The 14,235-nt window shown below is 35.8% G+C and overlaps 1 pseudogene; it reads right to left on the bottom strand.

The window, feature by feature from the left end:
- Positions 1-2,333: 2,333 nt before the first annotated feature.
- Positions 2,334-3,495, bottom strand: LOC149188731 (phospholipase A1-Igamma1, chloroplastic pseudogene; annotated as a pseudogene).
- Positions 3,496-14,235: the final 10,740 nt, after the last annotated feature.

The following is a 14,235-nucleotide window of genomic DNA, read 5'->3' on the forward strand; positions in this document are numbered from 1 at the left end:
ATTTCAAATCTCATGCATTTCTCTCCTATCAGTTTTCATCACATTCATAGAATCAAAGGATCCATGAATTGTGTAAGAACAAATATAAATGCCATAGTTTAACTAGCTGAGGAATTGTATGGATTGTTATGGAAATTTAGGTTATATTTAGAAAATATGTGGTAAAGATTTTTGTAAATCCAAGTTATAGTTGTTAAATTTCAAAATTTTAAGTGTCCTAGATGTTTTTGATGGTGCTGAATCTATTTCTACTATCAAAAATAAAATTCAAACACTGCATCTACAAGATTTTTTGAAATTATTTTGCCTAGATTCTGACCACTTTTGGCCATCCAAACCATTCCTCTGCATCCAATTCAAATGGACAAAGGCATAGCAAGGCTATTTAAACAAAATGATCAACAATTCTCGGAACAATGTAATAAAATTAGTTTTTCTTCAAAGAATGTAATAAAGTCAGTTTCTCTTCAAAGCAATTTACATGCTTTTTCTTTGATTGCGGATTATGAGGAGGACAATCTTATTTTCTCTATATTATAAACTTTCTTATTGGTTTTTATATGTTCAACAGAACTGATAAATTATATATCTTTCATACACACAACTATGAACCTTTATAAGAGTTTTTATACCATATTATTATTTTGACATATCTCAGCTGGTACTACGGCCATATATACAACATAAACATGTTTTTAAGGTGGTAGGGTACTAATAACTGGGCAAAAATTATTGCATCTGGGGTTTTTTATACTTCTTTCAGTGGCTCAACATCAAAGATATTCAGGTATTTGGGGATTTAAAAAGTTGCATTGATGGGATAAAAAGGCTCAATTGCTCTCAGCCTCCAGTGATGTCATATGGGATGAAACGTATTAAATCCATAAAATTTACCTTTCAGCACATCTCATCTGCACACATTTTCCTGAAACGAAAACCATATTATAGATATGCTTTACACACATTGCAAAACCATATTACAGATATGCTTTCCAAAAAAGGTGTGATTGGAACACCTGGAGTCATCTCCTAAGCTTCATATATACAAGACAAAAGGGTCTACTCCAGCAGCTTTCATATTTTCTAAATCTTTCAGAACTTAGATTTTGAATATTCGAAAGTTAATATGCTGCAGCCTTCATATTTTCTAAATTTTTCTTTGAATATTTGAGAGTTAATCTGCTCTTTAGTAGCACTGTTCATGTCTGTAACAGCTATATTTTCTTTTGAAATATCATATTGACAGACTATAAATGATTGGAATTTGTTTCGCTTTTTAGTTCCAACATGCCTTGCTAGTCAGAGTCTCGAAAAATGTATTCCTAAAAACTAAACAATTCTCGGAACAATGTAATAAAATCAGTTTTTCTTCAAAGAATGTAATAAAGTCAGTTTTTCTTCAAAGCAATTTACATGCTTTTTCTTTGATTGTGGATTATCAGGAGGACAATCTCATTTTCTCTATATTATATACTTTGTGACTGGTTTTTATATGTTCAACAGAACTGATAAATTATATATCTTTCATACACACAACTATGAACCTTTATAAGAGTTTTTATACCATATTATTATTTTGACATATCTCAGCTGGTACTACGGCCATATATACAACATAAACATGTTTTTAAGGTGGTAGGGTACTAATAACTCGGCAGAAATTATTGCGTCTGGGGTTTTTTATACTTGTTTCAGTGGCTCAACATCAAAGATATTCACGTATTTGGGGATTTAAAAAGTTGCATTGATAGGATAAAAAGGCTCAATTGCTTTCGGCCTCCAGTGATGTCATACGGGATGAAACGTATTAAATCCATAAAATTTACCTTTCAGCACATCTCATTCGCACACATTTTCCTGAAACGAAAACCATATTACAGATATGCTTTACACACATTGCAAAACCATATTACAGATATGCTTTCCAAAAAAGGTGTGATCGGAACACCTGGAGTCATCTCCTAAGCTTCATATATACAAGACAGCAGGGTCTACTCCAGTAGCTTTCATATTTTCTAAATTTTTCAGAACTTAGATTTTGAATATTCGAAAGTTAATATGCTGCAGCTTTCATATTTTCTAAATTTTTCTTTGAATATTTGAGAGTTAATATGCTCTTTAGTAGCACTGTTCATGTCTGTAACAACTATATTTTCTTTTGAAAGATCATATTGACAGATTGTAAATGATTGGAATTTGTTTCGCTTTTTAGTTCCAACATGCCTTGCTAGTCAGAGTCTCGAAAAATGTATTCCTAAAAACTAAGATACTCTTTTTATATATACAAAATAGCGAAAATGCATTACTTTCACACATTGATCTGTACACATTCACTATATTGGAACCTCGAAACCCAGAGACTCTTGCACTAGTACGTGGTTAGGAGATGGGATATCCTCGGCTTCTCGTTCAGGCTGCACCCATCTTCCATACGAGTTGCAGACGAGGCCCTTGTTCTCCAATTGATACCAGTTCCCCGCCACCATTAACTCTGGCCTCAGCATGTCGGAAGCCTTGTTCACCAATGCCACGTCTCGTTTGGCATCCCCTGATCGGAATGGGGCGCACGAGCTCTCGTACCCATCCAACAAATGAAGATATCCCTCCAGGTTGTGATAATCTGCAGGGTCGAGATTTGGTTTCAGAGAAGGCGAACGTCCGTGATCCAACTTGATTTCCACTCCAACGTGAGCATATGTCCAGGGGAAACGGTCAAACAACGGCTTCATCAGTTGCTCGAATTTTTCCATCCCTTCGTTGAAGATGATCCCGGGCATCTTGGGAACCATGTCCTGTTCGCTCACCACGTGCAGAACCTTAACCCCCATAGCCTCCAATCTATCTTTGAAAGCCTAGTTGCCCACTCTCGGAGCTCCGAAAGAGAACACAGTCACAGGGACGTTCCTGGGATCGTTTTTCAGCGAATTGAGGCCCTTCGCTGTGACCTTGTAAGCGCTGAGCAGAGCGAGGGCACCGCCGAGGCTGTGGCCGGTCATGGTGATACTCACGTCTTCTCCTTTCTGCGTATACACATCCACCAGGCGGCCGAGCTCCTTCATTGCCTGCTCGGACGAGCTTGTTGTATCCCGTGTTGTGGTCCTTTGAGGTATATATGCTCAGAAACCCTCGCTCCACCTTCACTGATGAATTCTCGTGCAGGCTGCCTACCTCTCCCAGGGGATGGAGAATATCCTGAAAATCCTCCATCCACTCGAGCTGCGTCACAGTCCCCCTCCACACCACCACGATGTCTCGCCTCCCCAGGCGCCTCACCTTCTCGTCTGTGCTCACCGCAACGTATCCAATCCAGTTGGAGTCCCTGCTCCATGTATTGTCGTCCATGGAAGATGGGCGGCCGAACCATTTAGGGAGGTGAATGTCCGACATGGCGTAGAGATACTTGGTGATGTTGTAACCCGTGTTGTCCAGCCCCACCTTGTGGAACATCTTGTTGAAAGACGGTTGATGGTTCGTATGGAGCGTCGCGCCTGGCATTGCTCAATTCAAATCAACGGTCATATTTTGACACAACAACAGTTTAGAGAGTTCATTTCAGAGGGAAACGGCGTAATTATAACATAGTTATGTGCAAAAGCAGCGGAGTTCATTAACATTTTCATGTGTTTGTGTTTATTTTGTTTACGTAACTTTGGTTAATATAAGCTGGATATAAGGAATTTGCAATCTAAATAAAGATTTCCCATTAATTATAATAACTTTTAACATTCATCGAGAAACCAAACACTAAATTCCACTACCGGGCACATGGTGAGTGCAAGACTAGGTTTTTCATATTATCTTACTTGGCAGATCGTCGATGGCAATTCCAATCAGGAAAATGTCTTACTCCAAGTAGGTCGATTCGTAATGCGCTAGCAATTTTCAAATGTCTTAACAATTGCTACGTCTTTTGATTTGTTACGTCTTTAATAACATAATTTTTAAATCATATTGTGGATAAGCAGCAACAAGAACGTAACTACTGTGTGCGCCAATGACAGATACCGACTCTGCTTGTCTAGCAAAATACCAGGTGAGTCATGATGGAACGTGACTACCTCAGCATCTAAACGAATGCTACAAGATCTTGTGTCTCTATTACTGATCATTGTACAATATCTCAGGGAACTTGAGATTCTGGAATATTGCACTGACACGATAAAACCTGTTCTGCGATAGCTTGACATTTCTTCCAACTAGGGTCTAACAGCTGACTGCATTAGGGAAGCAAATAGATGCACGATTATGGAAACTCGCAGCGAGTGAGAGGGACTTTGAGAACGACTGGATCATGAAAGCCCATCCTGCATTAATAACTCTATTCGTGCCTGACAGCAAACAGGAATACCGTCACTAATGAGAAGGATATTATCTAGTTAGGCAAGAGTTAACCAGCTTGTCATAGGGCATTAAATGCTTGGTTAGCTGCGCCTTGATATCCCGATAACACACACTCGTGGTGACTCTATAAATAAAAAAATGGGTGTGTTATAGAAACATATAGGACGCAGGTAACCAGACATTTAATGCCCTATGACAAGCTGGTTAGCTCTTGCCATGATAATTAACATTGCTGACCAAAAGTGCATATAAAAATAATGGCACTAAAATTAGTAATGCATTAATAATGCATTTGAAAATTTTTCATAATAATAAAAAATAAATAAATCCCATTTAAATATATATAACCACAAATTTTGGATAAAAGAAAACGCGAAACAAATTGTTCATCAAATTATTCAAGTTGAAATCTTTTCACATTTAAAATTTTAAATTAAGATGAAATATCTTTATTCATTATCTAAATGTCTGATGATTTTAAAACTATAATTTCATATTATTATTTAAATTTTAAAACTATAATTTCATAATATTACTTAGATTTTAAATGGTAAAATATTTTGAAAATTTACCAAACACTATAAATTTAATTATTTAATTTTATTTTTTTTAAATAAAATTTTAATATGGATTACTTTCCAAAAAAATTTAAACTCCTTATTAACCACAAAGAAAGAATGAAACTTAAAAAAATATAAATAATAAATATATAAAAACAAATAATCTCTAACGTAATGAAAGAAAAAATTAATAATGAACCTTAAATATCCCGCAGTGGTTGTGCATCCAGAAGGAAACAAGAAATTGGAGGACAATTGACTCAAATATCCCAGTGGGTCCCACTGGGTCCGCATCTAACGGGAAACCTGCTATGTGTGAAATTGGAGGACGATTAGCTCGAACTCGGAGAAATTCGCCAAAAATATTTGAATTGCTGTGGAATGGGGAAAAAATCTGAGTTTACTTCTCCTTAAGATTTCAGATTTCTGGCAATTACTCCCATAGCCCGCAACCTAAAAAAACCACAGCTTAAACGTTAAATAATATTTATAAATATGAAACTTGTGAATGGTTGTATTTCAAATATTAAAAAAAACCAAAAAGAAACAAAACATGGGTAAAAAAACAAAACATGAATTGATGGCTTAAATTTTGGATCAAATTATTTAAAAATTTCTCACATTTTTGTGACAAAAAAAGGCGTTATTTTACCACCGGGCTATGTGTAATTCGTTTTTGCCACAAAAGAAGGGATTATTTTACAACTCCGGCTGTGTGGCTATGTGTAATTAGCTGTATTGTGTCAATGTTCAACTTCACGTTGAAATGTTTTTTTTTAAATAAAAATAAAATATTATTTAAATTGTTTAAATAAAAATAAAATATTATTTAAATCCAAAAATTATCTTGTTACAATTAATATTGGGTTAGTTTTTAGGTAAGATAATTTTATATCATTTTTTTAGAGTAATTAAAAAAAATAAAACAATCTGGCCCTAATGATGAACCACACTTGTTGATTCTATGTGATTTTTACAGAAAAACATTGCTTAAAAATTTATATTATTTATATTTTCATATTTAATTGGATACATAAATAAAACTGTGAACAAATTTATTTTAATATAAATTTTATCATATATGTATATATATCAACGACAATAAAATATTTCAATGTGCAAAGAGAAGAAGTAATTAAATGTAAAAATTTGAAAACAATATTGAAAAAATAAATTCATATTGTTATAACATTTCAAGCATCATTATTTTACATTTTGACCCTTTTCTATGAGTTAATTTTAAATGGATTAAATATTTTTTGGAATTGCATGTTTATATATTAAAAAATGAAATTAAAAAAATGAAATATATATATATATATATATATATATATATATGTTGAGTCTGTAGAATTTTTTTTTAAAGTTTACCATTATAAAAAGGGGCTTACACATCAAGAGATTTGATCCCTCCTGGCTCTTGCTAGATTCGTAATTAAGATGGATCTATACTAGTGAATAGTGACAAGTGATTTGCAAAGTAAAATATGATCAATAATTGATTATATGTGTGATGAGATGGAGAAATTTTCAAATATCAAAATCAGTGTAAATGAAACACAATTACTTAAGAAAAACAAAACAAATAGAGAAAAAGTCAGAGAGTGCAAAAGAGAAAGAAGACTCGAAAAAAGGGACAACTAAGCAAAAAGGAAAAGAGTGAGGGAGTGCAAAACCTAATAAAAGACATGAAAAAAAAAGGACAACTAAATTTTTCTTTCTTCCTCTTTCTTTAATTATTTATTAAAAAAAATTATATTATAATAATTTACATTAGTAATTTTAAAGGTTTTTTGGCAAATAATAATTGCACTACTCATTCATAAAAATGCATACATTATATTGTATGGTTATTAATTTGCTAAAGAGATAAATGGCATAGGAGTAGAGCTTTTGTTCAACAACGTGAACAATGTGAAGGTATACTAACACCAAAAACATAATATAGTTTGAAACAATTAAATAGTTTATTAATAAGACAAAAACTATCAACACCCAACTTATGAAAATGCAACCAAATTGTATTAGCATATATAATTAATAAGAAAGGTAACCTCATGTCTTTTGAGGGAGAATCGATTTATTGTCACTATCTCAATTAGAGGTAAAGAACCTGAGGTTTACAAGATTTTTGGTAATGATCCATACCTTGTCAATCTAACTTCTTTGTATGTTTTTGCATTTCATCAATGTAGAAGAAAATTTCTTGACAAGTTTCATAATGTTTCACTGAGATTTTTCTATGATAGTGTTTAGCTATGAAGAAGCCTAGTTCTTGTATTCCTCATATGTAGAACCTATCCATAAAACTCTTTTTCTAACTCATCATTTGTAATCCTTTAGTTTTGGCCTCTCATTATGCTTCCTTTATATCTCTACAAATCTATTGAGGGGTTGAACTCATGTAAATAACAACCAACTTCTCTCTCAAGAATTTGACCCATGAGGAGGATGTATGTTGGCCCCTTTTTCCTGACATCTTCTAGAAAAAATTAGATGTACCATTGTTACCAAGGGGCCACAACGCATACTCAGAGCCGAAAGAGGGGAGATGACCACATGCAAGAAGACTAAGGGGAATCTCCATGAGAAACCATAAAGAGTGTACGGAAACGAAAAAATGGAAAGAGAGAAGGGAGTCAAAATCCAATAGATTTGATGACACAACTTAAGATCCTAGAGATTCCAACTCAAATAATAATTTGGACCAACCCACTTAGAGCAAGATGCAAAAGAAAAAGTATATCAAAAGCTAATAGCATGTTTGAAATTTGGTTGAAGGTTACAAAAGTGTAACTTTCAAGAAAATGAAGCTAGGATAAATGAAAGCACACCTAGTGTGATACAGACACAATAACCAGTATAAAAAGAAATTGTAAAAAAGAAGAGCCAAGCTCGAGCTAGAAGATAGAATCAAAACCTGAAAATTGAAGCTACAAAGTAGAGGACAAAATTGTGAGCTGGTGCTTGTGGTAAAAATATAGAGAGAGTTTCTTTTTTTAGAGATGTAGGTGATTGATTTAGTTTCAACTATCCAAACATCTCAACTTGCAGTTAGCAAGAAGAAACCGTCCAACAAGAGTTTCTTGAGCACAACAAATGAAACTTGCTAGGAACAGAATATATTTCTGAAGGAAAGAGAAATTCTCTATCTCAATCAAGCTACTGAGATATATGCATAAAGCTATAATTAACTAGACGCTGAAAAGACTTATGCACAAAAATTTAATTAACTATAACCCAAAAGATTTCCTACCATGCTTCTCAAGATAGTTCTAAATCCCTGCAGTTGTGCTCATGTCATTGCCATAAAACTAATGACAAGAGGAACATTGGTTGGAGAATGATGACTTGGATATGAAAATACATTTTCATTGAACAACCATACGAGTGTCATTGCCATAAAAATAATCTCGAGAAGCACATTAGTTGTGGAATTAGGACTCGAATATGAGACTACAACGGTAAAGATCCAAAAGTAATATCCCTCAGATGTACGAGAGGGAAATGAATGTCAACTCTAAGTGATAAAAGCCTCCACCACCCTCAATGGTCACATAGCATTATTAGCCGAATTTCATTCATTATAATCCTCCATCTTGGGAAGCTAAGGTTAACTTAGCTACCTCAAATGTTTCATATGTTTTTGTAGTCTCATTTATCCATACAAATGGAGGTAATGCAATAATGTCTGGGAAAAAATTATGTTAATCATAGCATAGTTAGAAAAGAGTTATGTGCCAAAACAACGTTTATTAAAATTTCTTTTAGTTTGTGTTTATAAATTTGTCTATTTAGTTCGATATAAGGAATCTACAGTCTAAATAAGTAAAGATTTAAAGAAATCTAATATTCAGGAAGAATCATAACACTGGATTCCACTGCAGGAAAAGATGATGAGTACAAGACTAGGTGTTCATATTATATCACCTAGTAGGTCATGGATGACAATTCCAAGTAGGCGAATGGAGTGACTCGTGGATGACAATTCCAAGTAGGCGAATGTTTCACTCCAGGTAAGCCAATTCACAAACAATTTTATGCCAGAACAAAAACTTGGAGGAGTTAACTATGGCGAGTTTATATATATCCTAGTCACAGTAACACATCTATGAATTTTTTCTCAAACATATAAAATGTGTGCATAGCCCTGGAATGAAACGACCACTCGTCCAAAAAAATTACCTTAATGCTAATCTCATTTTTTAGGGGTCTAAAAGTGTAGATGACATAACTAATTTATATTCGCTATACCATCAACAACAAAGGACGAAAGTGTAGAATGCAAAATATATACCAGAACTCAACGACACAGTGAAAATGAAATGAAGAACATCTAAAAATCTTACTTAGCAGGTCATACACAACAATTCCAGGCTGTAAATGTCCTACGACGAAAGTAACATGAAACAATATGATGTAACGTGGATGTCGCAGGGTTAAAATTGGATTAGAGAGAACTACAAGATAAGTGTATATCATGTAGTCCAAGAAGGTTCTATAACCACCCTCTTGTCATGGTTCCATATGGAAATGGCCTCTCAGTCATGTTTACAACTACGTCCTCTCTTGAAAGCCTCCTCATCCAAGGTTATCTTAATCTTCATGAGATTGTATAATTGGATCATGGGAAATTTCTGGGTTGATTGTAAATTTAGACATCCTATTGTCACTCACTGCATTGTGGGTTTTAAATAGTCAAAGTTTCCCTAGAGAAGTGAAATTTGGAGCCCCTTTCTCAGGAAACACAAGATCTCACAGATGAATCAAACCCTCCCCATTGCGTAGTGTTCAAAAGGAGATTTCCAACGGTATATGGAAGTACGCAAATGTTCTCCTTCAAAAAGCCCAACAAAACAAAAATGATTAAGTATGGAGTGCAAATCGTAATTAGAAGTTTGGGGGGCTGATAGCAATCACAAATCATCTATCGAAGGAAGTCAGCACGCAAGGAATAATGGCGGTGTGACAATCACTGATCTGTCGATCGCCGATATCAGATCTCAGTAGTAGGCATGTTTGGGCACAACTTTTATTGGCAATTGAAGGGATCCCAGGTCACGTGCTTAATCCAAAACCTCAAAGACTTGTGGCGGTCGATCTGCGATATAATGATATATCACCAGGAAAGGGCCGAAAATGTTAACAAAGGAAATGCTGGAAAAAACCAAGGCAAACAACCCACTTTCTCTCTGCTCCACGTAGCATCATCAGATTGACGGGGTTTTAACTTAAAAAGACCTGCAAAACTACAAATATTGCGATAAAGTGCTGCATCACCAAGGGGACGAGAAAACCAAATAGAAAGGAAAAGCATGAAAAAACAGGGTCTAGTAGGGCTTTTTCTCTCTCCTCTAGGGGGCCACGTGGCAACCTCTGATTGGTCCTCAGAGCAGACAGGGCAGCTGACATTACCAATAACATGGCAATACGGATGACAAGTGCCAATACGAACGAAACATGGCAATACAAATGTTGACGTGATAGGTGGACACATGTCACTCAATTTCGACGTTTTCAGGGGTTCTATGGGGCCATTTCCATGTGACACATGTCACCACTAATAGGGTGGCATGTGGCAAACATGATGTCATCCCGCATATTGGCGATCACAACTTCTTAGTGGAAAAACATAAGGGAAAGTGTATTCAGGATGCAGGATTGTGATTGTGATAAGAAAAAGCCCCCCCCCAAATGTGATGTTCCATAAGCTGTATTTCATAAGGTTTTCACGTCCGTGATATCAACCGATGTGGTGTAAGGGGTTATTAAAGTTTTTTCAAGTAACTAAGGAAAAGTTCCCTGCACGACAGTTGAAAGCCTTAGTGCCCAAAGGACTAGGTGCTCAGTTCAAGCCCTTGATCACATAAAAGAATAAGCGGAAGGGGGTTGTATTCCAAAGGGTGTAAAGGGCAATCAGGCTTGCCTATTTCACGATGTTCCTATGTTAAAAGCCTAGCATTTGGAAGGCTCCTAGGTACTCAATGAAACATGACACTAAAATTTTTAGGGCATCGATATTATTAGACTAATAGAAATTTAAAAGGGTGTATGAGTTGGCAGCTATTTGAGAGGCTGCTAAAGATTGAGAGTGACTCGAAACCAGCTAAGAGAGGATTAACCATGACTTAGCATGAACACGCCAAGGCGAAAGGCTAGCAAAGAAGAGTGGCATGAGGATATTTCCAGAAACCATCATTTTAGTTGTGATAGATTAATTTTGTTTTGTTGTTTTAATCACTTTATTGTTATTTTGTTTCTCATTCAAGAAAGGAATCTCCCTATTGTAATAGTCAAAAGATTTACGTTGAGACATCCATTCATATAGACAATTGTAAATTTCCACCTGAAGATATTTTTGTAATTGGTTTTCTTATCCTCCCTCTCATTATAAAAGGAAGGAAGAAACATTGAATAAAGGTTTTGAATTCTAGGAAAAGCAACATGTGCTTCTGATGTTGTATGAATTCCAGATCTACATCTTTCTGAATATGAATGAAATTGTGTTGATTCCCATATGTGAGGATTAAAATATGTTTTTTCTTTGTTGAACTTCCATTATGTTTTCACTTCCTCTATGATTTCAAGCAATTATAGCTTCAAGAAATATCTCTTATATTCTTACAGATTCATTGGTGTTAACTAGTTAATACATATGCATGTATGCAAGTCTAAGATTATATCTTTAAGTGTGCGCTTCCTAGAATCATAAAATTCACTCTTCTTCCATCCACCTGTCTATATTTAGCTCGGATAATTATATAATTCTTGATGTTTCAAGCTATATTTGATGAGCTAATATTCTCCTTCTCTTCTTTCATTATTGTACAAAATCTAATTAAACTACAAGTCCTTGATTACTCAGCCTCCGCTAGTTTTTACCATATTTTTATGAATTATATATGTGAAAGGATTCCATAAATACATGGCTTATATCCTTGGATGAAGGAACCAATGCATATGATTCCTCTGGTTTCTTGAGGATCATATAAGACACACTGAATTTAGATGTGTCTAGGCATTGTTCTTGTAATCAATCCAAGGTTGTCTCTGGGAGAGACAACATCACTTGGTGCCATGGCCGGGGAGCTTATTGAAGGATTTTTCTCGTGGGATACGAAAAATTGAACATCTTTTGTGTAGGTGAGCGAAGTCTATTATGATTACATTCATATCACCTTGGTGACTCCTCACCCCCCTCATTGTCATTCATAACCCTAGTTTTTTAAAGGCCTCATATTCGCTTAGATACATCCCAAAAGAAAGCTCCATTTGTATATGATCCAAAAAAGTTAATTTCCAAGAAAGTCGGGAAAGAGAAAACTCCCCCTCCTTGTACTACCATCTTATCACCCTTTTCGACCTCCACCTCCAATTCTCAGCCCATTGTTGCTCACTACTCAAGACTTACTCCTAAGGCCCTGACAACCCTGCTTCTCCTCCAGCCATTGTGGCCTTGACCCCAGTTCCTCAAGCAAATTTTAATCCCCCTCGACCAATCTAGATGGCTCTCCCATGATTTTTTCTAAATATGTATGCACCTCTTAATTTACCTCGGCCTCTGAGTGCAATGCCCCATAACCACCTAAAGAAATAGCCTAGGTTCAATGGGGAAGATGATAACACAGAAAAGAGTCACATTGAAGCCTACAGTTCTTTTGCTCACATCCTAGATGTGGATCAACTAGATGTGGTCATGAGACTTTTTGTAAAAAGTCTCGAGGGATAAGCCATAAAATGGTTCAAAGATCTACCCAATGCCTCCATCACTACCTGGGAAGAGATGGAAGATGCTTTCACTAAGAAATGGGGAGAAAAGAGGGATCATGAGCACCTCCTCACTGAGTTTAATTCCCTAAGAAAAAATACGAAGGAGGATACTTGAGAATTTATCAAAAGATTCAATAAGAAGTACAATGACCTGCCTGCTAACATAAAACCTCCTCCAACTATGGCTTGTGTGGTTTTCCTGGGAGCCTTTGAGTCCAACGTTGGTTTCTCCTTGAGAGAAACAAAGTTTGTCACTCTAGACCAACTTCAGACCTATGCTCTTGAAGTGGAAGCTAACATGGTCTTGGCAGGAAAGTCAAGGGTAAAGCAATAAACTATTGAACCCAAAAGATGGAAATAGGAGGCATACTCCTCTGGTTAAGATAAAGAATTATCAGACCCGAAGTGGGACTAGATGGACAAACTCATCATGGGTTTAACACAAAAATTTGGAAAGCTTGAAATTGAGAACAGGAACATTTCTAGACAATCGTGGCTATAACCCTCAGTATAGAAGGCCTCCACTACATCTACTTCCAAGGGAAAGAAAGAAACAACTTGATTATATCCCCCATCCATTATAATTGGAAGACAGTCTCGATAAGCAATCATTTGATACACAAGAGATGCAGGGAAATATGTATTCTTCTTTTACCAAAGAAGAATATGAGAAGATGGCTCACCAAGAGGCCAGCCATGAGAGAGAAGAAACAACAAATGAGGAAGATAGAGATTATTATTGCAAACATTTTTCATAGTTCATGCAAGCATAACCACAACGTAAGTATGTTCTAAGATCTTCAAAGAAGAGGACGAGAAAACTAGAACAACAAGGGGAAGTTTCTCCCCAAGTTGTTCCCCTAGTACTGAATAAAAGGAAGGGTAAGTTGAATCTTGTCCTTTCCATGATAAAATTCTCCTCTAATGAGAAATGAACTAGTTCATAGGGACATATAGAAAAAGAGACACCTATTCTACCGAAAGATGCCAGTGGCAAGGAAGAAGGAACATAGCCAAGAGGTACAGAAAAGGTCCAACTTGGATTCAATCTCTAAAAGGAGCTTGAGAAGGTAAAAATTCTTGTTCCCTTGACTGATATTCTAAAGTGGCCTATTTATAAAGCTCAGGTGTCTTTATTTATGCATCCCTCTATCTTAGCACCAGCCCATGATAGTTTAAACCTCCAAGAGGAAAGGCCAATGATCATTTTTGGGCTGCATGTGGAAGAGTTGGATCCTTCTACTTCACCTTTTTATGTGACTTTGGTGATCCATGACCTTTTGCTGCATAATTGCATGCTCGATTCAGGAGCATACTACAACCTCATCCCAATACCAATAATGGAATAGCTAGGTTTGGAGATCACCAGACCATAGAAAGACATGTATTCCTTTGACTCCAGGAGTGTCAATTTCATAGGCATGATAAAGGATCTAGTGGTAAACTTGGCTCAGATCCCAGTGAAAAGTGTGGTAATGGGTATAGTGGTGGCTGATACACCTCCTAGTTTTGGAATTCTCTTACCGAGATCTTGGGGTTCCAAGGTGGGTGTCTCTATCAAGCT

Source organism: Pinus tabuliformis, chromosome 3_1 (genome assembly GCF_031772625.1).
Source record: "Pinus tabuliformis cultivar Carrire ecotype Pingquan chromosome 3_1, CPIR1, whole genome shotgun sequence".
Classification (NCBI taxonomy): domain Eukaryota; kingdom Viridiplantae; phylum Streptophyta; class Pinopsida; order Pinales; family Pinaceae; genus Pinus; species Pinus tabuliformis.